The sequence below is a fragment of the Nerophis ophidion genome, linkage group LG01, assembly GCF_033978795.1.
Source record: "Nerophis ophidion isolate RoL-2023_Sa linkage group LG01, RoL_Noph_v1.0, whole genome shotgun sequence".
Taxonomy (NCBI): domain Eukaryota; kingdom Metazoa; phylum Chordata; class Actinopteri; order Syngnathiformes; family Syngnathidae; genus Nerophis; species Nerophis ophidion.
In genome coordinates, this window is record NC_084611.1 from 7,813,501 (window position 1) to 7,822,016 (window position 8,516).

The following is an 8,516-nucleotide window of genomic DNA, read 5'->3' on the forward strand; positions in this document are numbered from 1 at the left end:
CAAAAACTTAGGTGGACAAATGGACAGCATTGCAAGGCATGAAGCAGATAATCGAGGGCGTGAATGAGGTGATGTCGCCAGACTGACTAACTGGTAACTGTGGCTTAAATAATGAACATGATAAGTGAAAACAGGTGTGACAAGACAGGTGAACTGATTGGTTATCATGGTAACAAAACAGGGAGTGAAAAAAAAAGGAACTTAGAGTCCAAAGGGTCAAACGCACCTGGTATTCCTAGGCAGTCTCCCATTCAAGTACTAACCAGGCCAGACACTGCTTGGCTTTGAGAACAGATAAGATTGGGGATGCTCAGGGTAATATGGCCAAACAAAACTCATTATCCGACATGACAGAAAACTAAATCAGTTGGCATGGTAAGACAAGGAAATGCAAAACAGAACTAAAATTTTCCAAAAAACTAAACATAGCATGACCAAAACAAGACATGAACCATAGGCGTGACAGTCTCGACTACTGTAACGTATTATTTTGGGGTCTCCCCATGTCTAGCATTAAAAGATTACAGTTGGTACAAAATGCGGCTGCTAGACTTTTGACAAGAACAAGAAAGTTTGATCACATTACGCCTGTACTGTATATACCTTTATATACATATATACATACATATATACCTGTACTGTATATACCTTTATATACATATATACATACATATATACCTGTACTGTATATACCTTTATATACATATATACATACATATATACCTGTACTGTATATACCTATATATACATATATACATACATATATACCTGTACTGTATATACCTTTATATACATATATACATACATATATACCTATACTGGCTCACCTGCACTGGCTTCCTGTGCACTTAAGATGTGACTTTAAGGTTTTATTACTTACGTATAAAATACTACACGGTCTGGCTCCATCCTATCTTGCCCATTGTATTGTACCATATGTCCCGGCAAGAAATCTGCGTTCAAAGGACTCTGGCTTATTAGTGATTCCTAAAGCCCAAAAAAAGTCTGCGGGCTATAGAGCGTTTTCCGTTCGGGCTCCAGTACTCTGGAATGCCCTCCCGGTAACAGTTCGAGATGCCACCTCAGTAGAAGCATTTAAGTCTCACCTTAAAACTCATTTGTATACTCTAGCCTTTAAATAGACCTCCTTTTTAGACCAGTTGATCTGCCGCTTCTTTTCTTTTTCTCCTCTGTCCCACTCTCCCTTGTGGAGGGGGTCCGGTCCGATGGCCATAGATGAAGTACTGGCTGTCCAGAGTCGAGACCCAGGATGGACCGCTCGTCGGGACCCAGGATGGACCGCTCGCCTGTGTATTGGTTGGGGACATCTCTACGCTGCTGATCTGACTCCGCTTGGGATGGTTTCCTGTGGACGGGACTCTCGCTGCTTTCTTGGATCCGCTTTGAACTGAACTCTCGCGACTGTGTTGGAGCCACGATGGATTGAACTTTCACAGCATCATGTTAGACCCGCTCGACATCCATTGCTTTCGGTCCCCTAGGGGGTGGGGGGTGCCCACATCTGAGGTCCTCGCCAAGGTTCTCATAGTCATCATTGTCACTGGCGTCCCACTGGGTGTGAATTCTCCTTGCCCACTGAGTGTGAGTTTTCCTTGCCCTTATGTGGGTTCTTCCGAGGATGTCGTAGTCGTAATGATTTGTGCAGTCCTTGGAGACATTTGTGATTTAGGGCTATATAAATAAACATTGATTGATTGATGGTTTTATGAAGTGTTCCTGAGCCCATGTAGTGATATCCTTTACACACTGATGTCGGTTTTTGATGCAGTACCGCCTGAGGGATCAAAGGTCCGTAATATCATCGCTTATGTGCAGTGATTTCTCCAGATTTTCTAAACCTTTTGATGATTTTACGGAGCGTAGATGGTAAAATCCCTAAATTCCTTGCAATAGCTTGATGAGAAATGTTGTTCTAAAACTGTTCGACAATTTGTTTACAAATTGGTGACCCTCGCCCCATCCTTGTTTGTGAATGACTTAGCATTTCATGGAAGCTGCTTTTATACCCAATCATGGCACACACCTGTTCCCAATTAGCCTGCACACCTGTGGGATGTTCCAAATAAGTGTTTGATGAGCATTCCTCAATTGTATCAGTATTTATTGCCACCTTTCCCAACTTCTTTGTCATGTGTTGCTGGCATCAAATTATAAAGCTAATGATTATTCGCAAAAAAAAAAAATGTTTATCAGTTTGAACGTCAAATATGTTGTCTTTGTAGCATATTCAACTGAATATGGCTTGAAAATGATTAGCAAATCATTGTATTCTGTTTATATTTACATCTAACTCTATTTCCCAACTCATATGGAAACGGGGTTTGTATATATGTATATATAATTTTTTTTTTTAAATGTCACATTTAACATGTGACATTTCAAACAATTTTGAACAGAAATAGTTCATGCACATTCAGATAAATTCTTCAAAATTACAATTAAAAAAAAAAAAAACATATATATTTTTAAATAAAATAAAATGAAAAATATATTTAAAAAAAAATAAAAAAAATAAAAAAATATTAAAAAAATACATTAAAAAAAAAATATATTTTTTCAATTTTATTTTATTTATTTTTTATTATTGTAATTTTGAAAAATTTATCTGAATGTGCATGAACTATTTCTGTTCAAAATTGTTTGAAATGTCACATGTTGAATGTTTAAATATTAACTGTCAGTTTACTGTAATGTGCCAACTGTACTACTATATGAGTACGTATGTTGTATATTGTAATTGAAAATAAAACAGTGAAGCCCATTTGGCTGTCATCTGTTTTAATTATGATTGCAGCAATCAAAGCTGCTCACACGGTCACTAAGGTGGGCACCATGTTTGACACATCAACTTAATGTCTATTATATTAATACATGACAGCATTTTTGTTGTAAATGGTGAGGTGTGTCTGTTAAAATCATGGTTGTTTTTACAAACGATGACGGATGTGAACAAGAGCATGTATTGTCTTTGTGTGATGATGTAAGTAAGGTGTGGTTGTATTGTATATTAAGTATGTGTCCATGAAAGGGCATTTTATGACTTTTCTTCATTTGATTACATGCTATAATATAATGTTATCGTCATAATTGTATTGCATGATTTATGTATCCCTTTAATTTAGGTAGCCAGGGACTGCAGATGGAAATGAGCTATTTAGCTATAATCTGGTACAGGACATATCTCTCTTTGAGCTTAATGTTTCCATCCATCCATCCATCTTCTTCCGCTTATCCGAAGTCGGGTCGCGGGGGCAGCAGCCTAAGCAGGGAAGCCCAGACTTCCCTCTCCCCAGCCACTTCGTCTAGCTCTTCCCGGGGGATCCCGAGGCGTTCCAAGGGCCAGTGATTTTTTATTTCATGCTTGAAATAAGAAATGATTGCTTTAAAAAAGTAGTTTTATACTTGTGAGTGTTGATGACACAGCTTTGCAACAGTTTATATTCTAGTTTCAAGCATGTTTTACTCAATATATGTGATACAATCTCAGCTACAAGCTGTAATATCTTACTGAGATCATTTAGGACCAAAACCCTAAAAACAAATAAAAAACTCTAACATCAAATCTGCTTAGTAAGAAAAAGTATCTTATCAGACAGAAAATAAGCAAATATCACCCTTGTTTGTGATATTTCATCTTGTTTCTGCAGTGAGGGGATAGAAAGGGAAAAAAAAGGAAGACAGAGGGGGACATGGTGGGGACAAAATCAACAGGAAGTTGGCAAAAACCCCTTTGAAACAAAATTTTAGCAAAAAATTAAATTTTTGCCTCTTTGAACTGAAATTTGACCCCCTTAAAATGCTTCAAAACTCACCAAACTTGGCACACACATCAGGACTGGCAAAAATTGCGATCTAGTGAAAAAAACAAACCTTAAAACTCAAAATTGCGCTCTATTGCAATTTTTGAATAAAACACAGAAAAAACTGCTCCTAGGAAGACAAAACAGATAAAACTGCTTTTAACTTCTGGTAGTAATGTCGGACAGACATGAAACAAAAACCTCAATGTAGGTCTCACTTAGACCTACATTTTGATAATTGACATCTTTCAGTTAAAATCAACAGGAAGTTGGCAATTACCCCTTCAAAATAAAAGTTTTGTAAAAAACCGTCACCTTTTTCCAGACAAAACTGCTTGTAACTTCTGTTAGGAATGTCGTAGAGACATGAAACAAATACCTCTATGTTGGTCTGACTAAGACCAGGGCTTCAGTCGCGGGGGCAGCAGCCGAAGCGGAGCAGCCAAAGGCGGACTCGACCAACGCTGCTTGCAGCTTTAATTCATCTTGTTTCTGCAGTGAGGGGATAGAAAGGGGGAAAAAAAAGAAGACAGAGGGGGACATGGTGGGGACAATAGGGGGTTAAGAAAGAGAGACACAAACAACAACAAACACAACAACAACAACAACAATAGAGCAACATCAGCAAATAGGATATGTAGAAATATGATGGTAACAGTGATAGCAAAGAAGCAGTTAGTGAAGTAAATATTAAGGTAGAAATGACAAGGAACTTTATTACACTACAAACAGAGCAATACTAATACGAACAGAAATAGCACTATTGATAATGAATCCATCCATCCATCCATTTACTACCGCTTGTCCCTTTTTGTAATTATTATTATTAATGTTGACCCCGACTTAAACAAGTTGAAAACATTGAATCAATCAATAAATCAAATTCATTGATAATGGGTTCAATCCCGGGCTCCGGATCTTTCTGTATGGAATTTGCATGTCCTCCCACGCTTCCTCCCACCTCCAAAGACATGCACCTGGGGATAGGCCCCTCCCACCTCCAAAGACATGCACCTGGGGATAGGTTGATTGGCAACACTAAATTGGCCCTAGTGTGTGAATGTTGTCCGTCTATCTGTGTTGGACCTGTGATGAGGTGGTGACTTGTTCAGTGCAGTGGTTCTCAACCTTTTTTCAGTGATGTACCCACCTTTAAAAAATGTTTTAATTCAAGTACCCCCTAATCAGAGCAAAACATTTTTGGTTGGAAAAAAATAGATAAAGAAGTAAAATACAGCACTATGTCATCAGTTTCTGATTTATTAAATTGTGCAAAATATTTCTTGAACTATTGGGAAAAAAAGATATAAAAGTAACTAAAATATTGTTTGAAAATAAACAAGTGATTCAATTGTAAATAAAGATTTCTACACAGAGAAGTAAACATCAACTTAAAGGGCCCTTGTGACGGTCTCTTGCCGTCGTCGTGCGGGTTCCACTGACCACCAAGGAAGGACACCTCTTTTGCAGGTTTGACTCTTGTTTATTTTGCAATAAAGAAAGTATTTTGCGCCGTCGCCGCTCCCGCTGCTCGCTCCTCCGTGTCGCTCTTTAGTCGCTCTGTCGATCCTGCTCTTCAGGCACTGTGTGTTCTCCACCTCCTTCTCCTCGTTCTCTCCTCCTTCTCCCCTTTTATACACTGTCAGGAGATACATTAATTGTGTCCCGGTGTGCGATCCACGCACCTGAATTCGATTGTGGCGTCGCTCCCGCTCGGTCGTCACCTCCACCTCCTCGCCGCCATCTTGGGCCGGGCTCAAGAGTGCCCTGCCGCTCCGTCAGACCGCCAGCTCCGTCTATCCACAGTCCTCTTTGGGGATTGTAATAGAGATCCATCTGGATTCATCAACTTAGTTCTAAACATTTCTTCACAAAAAAAGAAATCTTTAACATCAATATTTATGGAACATGTCCACAAAAAATCTAGATGTCAACACTGAATATTGCATTGTTGCATTTCTTTTCATAGTTTATGAACTTACATTCATATTTTGTTGAAGCATTATTCAATAAATATATTTATGAAGGATTTTAGAATTGTTGCTATTTTTAGAATATTTAAAAAAAAATGTCACGTACCCTTTGGCATACCTTCAAGTACCCCCAGGGGTATGCGTACCCCCATTTGAGGAACCACTGGTCCAGAGTGTACCCCGCCTTCCGCCCGATTGTAGCTGAGATAGGCTGCAGCGCCGCCCGCCACCCAGAAGGGAATAAGCGGTAGAAAAAGGATGGATGGATGAATAATAACAATAATTACCTCTATTACCGATTTTATTTTGTTTTATTTTAATCTTCTTTTTTTTTCTACCATTCCCCCCCACTTGTTTACCTGTATCTCACCTTTTTTGTAAGGGGCGCTGAAAGCCGGCAGACCCGTCAGCAATCCTGTTCTGTCTCCCTTCTAAATGTTTGTCTGATCTTGAATGGGTTTGTGCTGAAATGTTTTTATTTTCCTGAAGGAATAAATAAAGTACTATCTATCCATCTATCTATCTATCAACAATACAATTGTTTCAAATGCAACAATGCACATTGATAAATATATATATGCATTGTTGCATTTGAAACAATTGTATTGTTGATAATAGAGGTAATATATACATATATATATACACATATATATACACACACACATATATATACCTATATATATATGTAGGTGTGGGAAAAATCACAAGACTACTTCATCTCTACAGAACTGTTTCATGAGGGGTTCCCTCAATCATCAGGAGATTTTAATGGAAGCCTTCACATACAATGGTTTATATAGGGCACAGAGTGGGTGGGTACAGGCAGATGTAGGGTGTGGTGATTGGCTCATGTGTTACCTAGGAGGTGTTTCCGTCTGTGGCGGCATGTTGAAATGATTTCACTGCGCTTGTTGAGGGATGATAGATCTGCAAGATATATAATAAACAGTTTGTCTTTTAAGCATAGGTTGCATCTTTTATTACCACTGTTGTAAGGTGTCCTGGATGCAAGAATTTGCCATGTTATTGAATATTCAACATTGTTGTCTTTGAGGTTCCAAATGTGTTTGCTGAGTTCTGTAGAATTCCGCAAAGTCTGGTTTCTAAAGGAGGCCTTGTGATTATTCCATCTGGTTTTGAACGCTCCTTCGGTTAATCCTACGTACGTGTCGGATGTGTTAATGTCCTTGCGTGTTACCTTTGCTTGGTAAACGACTGATGTTTGTAAGCACCCTCCGTTGAGAGGGCAATCAGGTTTCTTCAATCAATCAATCAATCAATGTTTACTTATATAGCCCTAAATCACTAGTGTCTCAAAGGGCTGCACAAACCACCACGACATCCTCGGTAGGCCCACATAAGGGCAAGGAAAACTCACACCCAGTGGGACGTCGGTGACAATGATGACTATGAGAACCTTGGAGAGGAGGAAAGCAATGGATGTCGAGCGGGTCTAACATGATACTGTGAAAGTTCAATCCATAATGGATCCAACACAGTCGCGAGAGTCCAGTCCAAAGCGGATCCAACACAGCAGCGAGAGTCCCGTTCACAGCGGAGCCAGCAGGAAACCATCCCAAGCGGAGGCGGATCAGCAGCGCAGAGATGTCCCCAGCCGATACACAGGCAAGCAGTACATGGCCACCGGATCGGACCGGACCCCCTCCACAAGGGAGAGTGGGACATAGAAGAAAAAGAAAAGAAACGGCAGATCAACTGGTCTAAAAAGGGAGTCTATTTAAAGGCTAGAGTATACAAATGAGTTTTAAGGTGAGACTTAAATGCTTCTACTGAGGTGGCATCTCGAACTGTTACCGGGAGGGCATTCCAGAGTACTGGAGCCGGGAATGAAAAAGCTCTATAGCCCGCAGACTTTTTTTGGGCTTTGGGAATCACTAACAAGCCGGAGTCCTTTGAACGCAGATTTCTTGCCGGGACATATGGTACAATACAATCGGCAAGATAGGATGGAGCTAGACCGTGTAGTATTTTATACGTAAGTAGTTCAACCTTAAAGTCACATCTTAAGTGCACAGGAAGCCAGTGCAGGTGAGCCAGTACAGGTATATATGTATGTATATATGTATATAAAGGTATATACAGTATATATGTATGTATATATGTATATAAAGGTATATACAGTATATATGTATGTATATATGTATATAAAGGTATATACAGTACAGGCGTAATGTGATCAAACTTTCTTGTTCTTGTCAAAAGTCTAGCAGCCGCATTTTGTACCAACTGTAATCTTTTAATGCTAGACATGGGGAGACCCGAAAATAATACGTTACAGTAATCGAGACGAGACGTAACAAACGCATGGATAATGATCTCAGCGTCTTTAGTGGACAGAATGGAGCGAATTTTAGCAATATTACGGAGATGAAAGAAGGCCGTTTTAGTAACGCTTTTAATGTGTGACTCAAAGGAGAGAGTTGGGTTGAAGATAACACCCAGATTCTTTACCGTGTCGCCTTGTTTAATTGTTTGGTTGTCAAATGTTAAAGTTGTATTATTAAATAGAGTTCGGTGTCTAGCAGGACCGATAATCAGCATTTCCGTTTTTTTGGCATTAAATTGCAAAAAGTTAGCGGACATCCATTGTTTAATTTCATTAAGACACGCCTCCACGACAGTTACATTCCTTATTGGTTTCAGAGTCGTTTAGTCTGGGGGTAGGCAGTCCTGTAGACATACCAATATATATATATATATT

The 8,516-nt window shown here is 39.3% G+C and overlaps 1 protein-coding gene and 1 long non-coding RNA gene across 2 annotated transcripts in view; both read right to left on the reverse strand.

Moving 5' to 3' along the window:
• Positions 1-8,516, reverse strand: part of LOC133538135 (gastrula zinc finger protein XlCGF26.1-like) — a 263,415-nt gene that overhangs the window by 210,506 nt on the left and 44,393 nt on the right. The window lies entirely within an intron of this gene.
• On the reverse strand, positions 5,337-6,273 carry LOC133557866 (uncharacterized). Its single transcript, XR_009807861.1, has 3 exons — positions 5,901-6,273; positions 5,546-5,631; positions 5,337-5,460 (listed from the first exon to the last, which is right to left on the reverse strand). It is a non-coding gene; the product is annotated as an uncharacterized LOC133557866 (long non-coding RNA).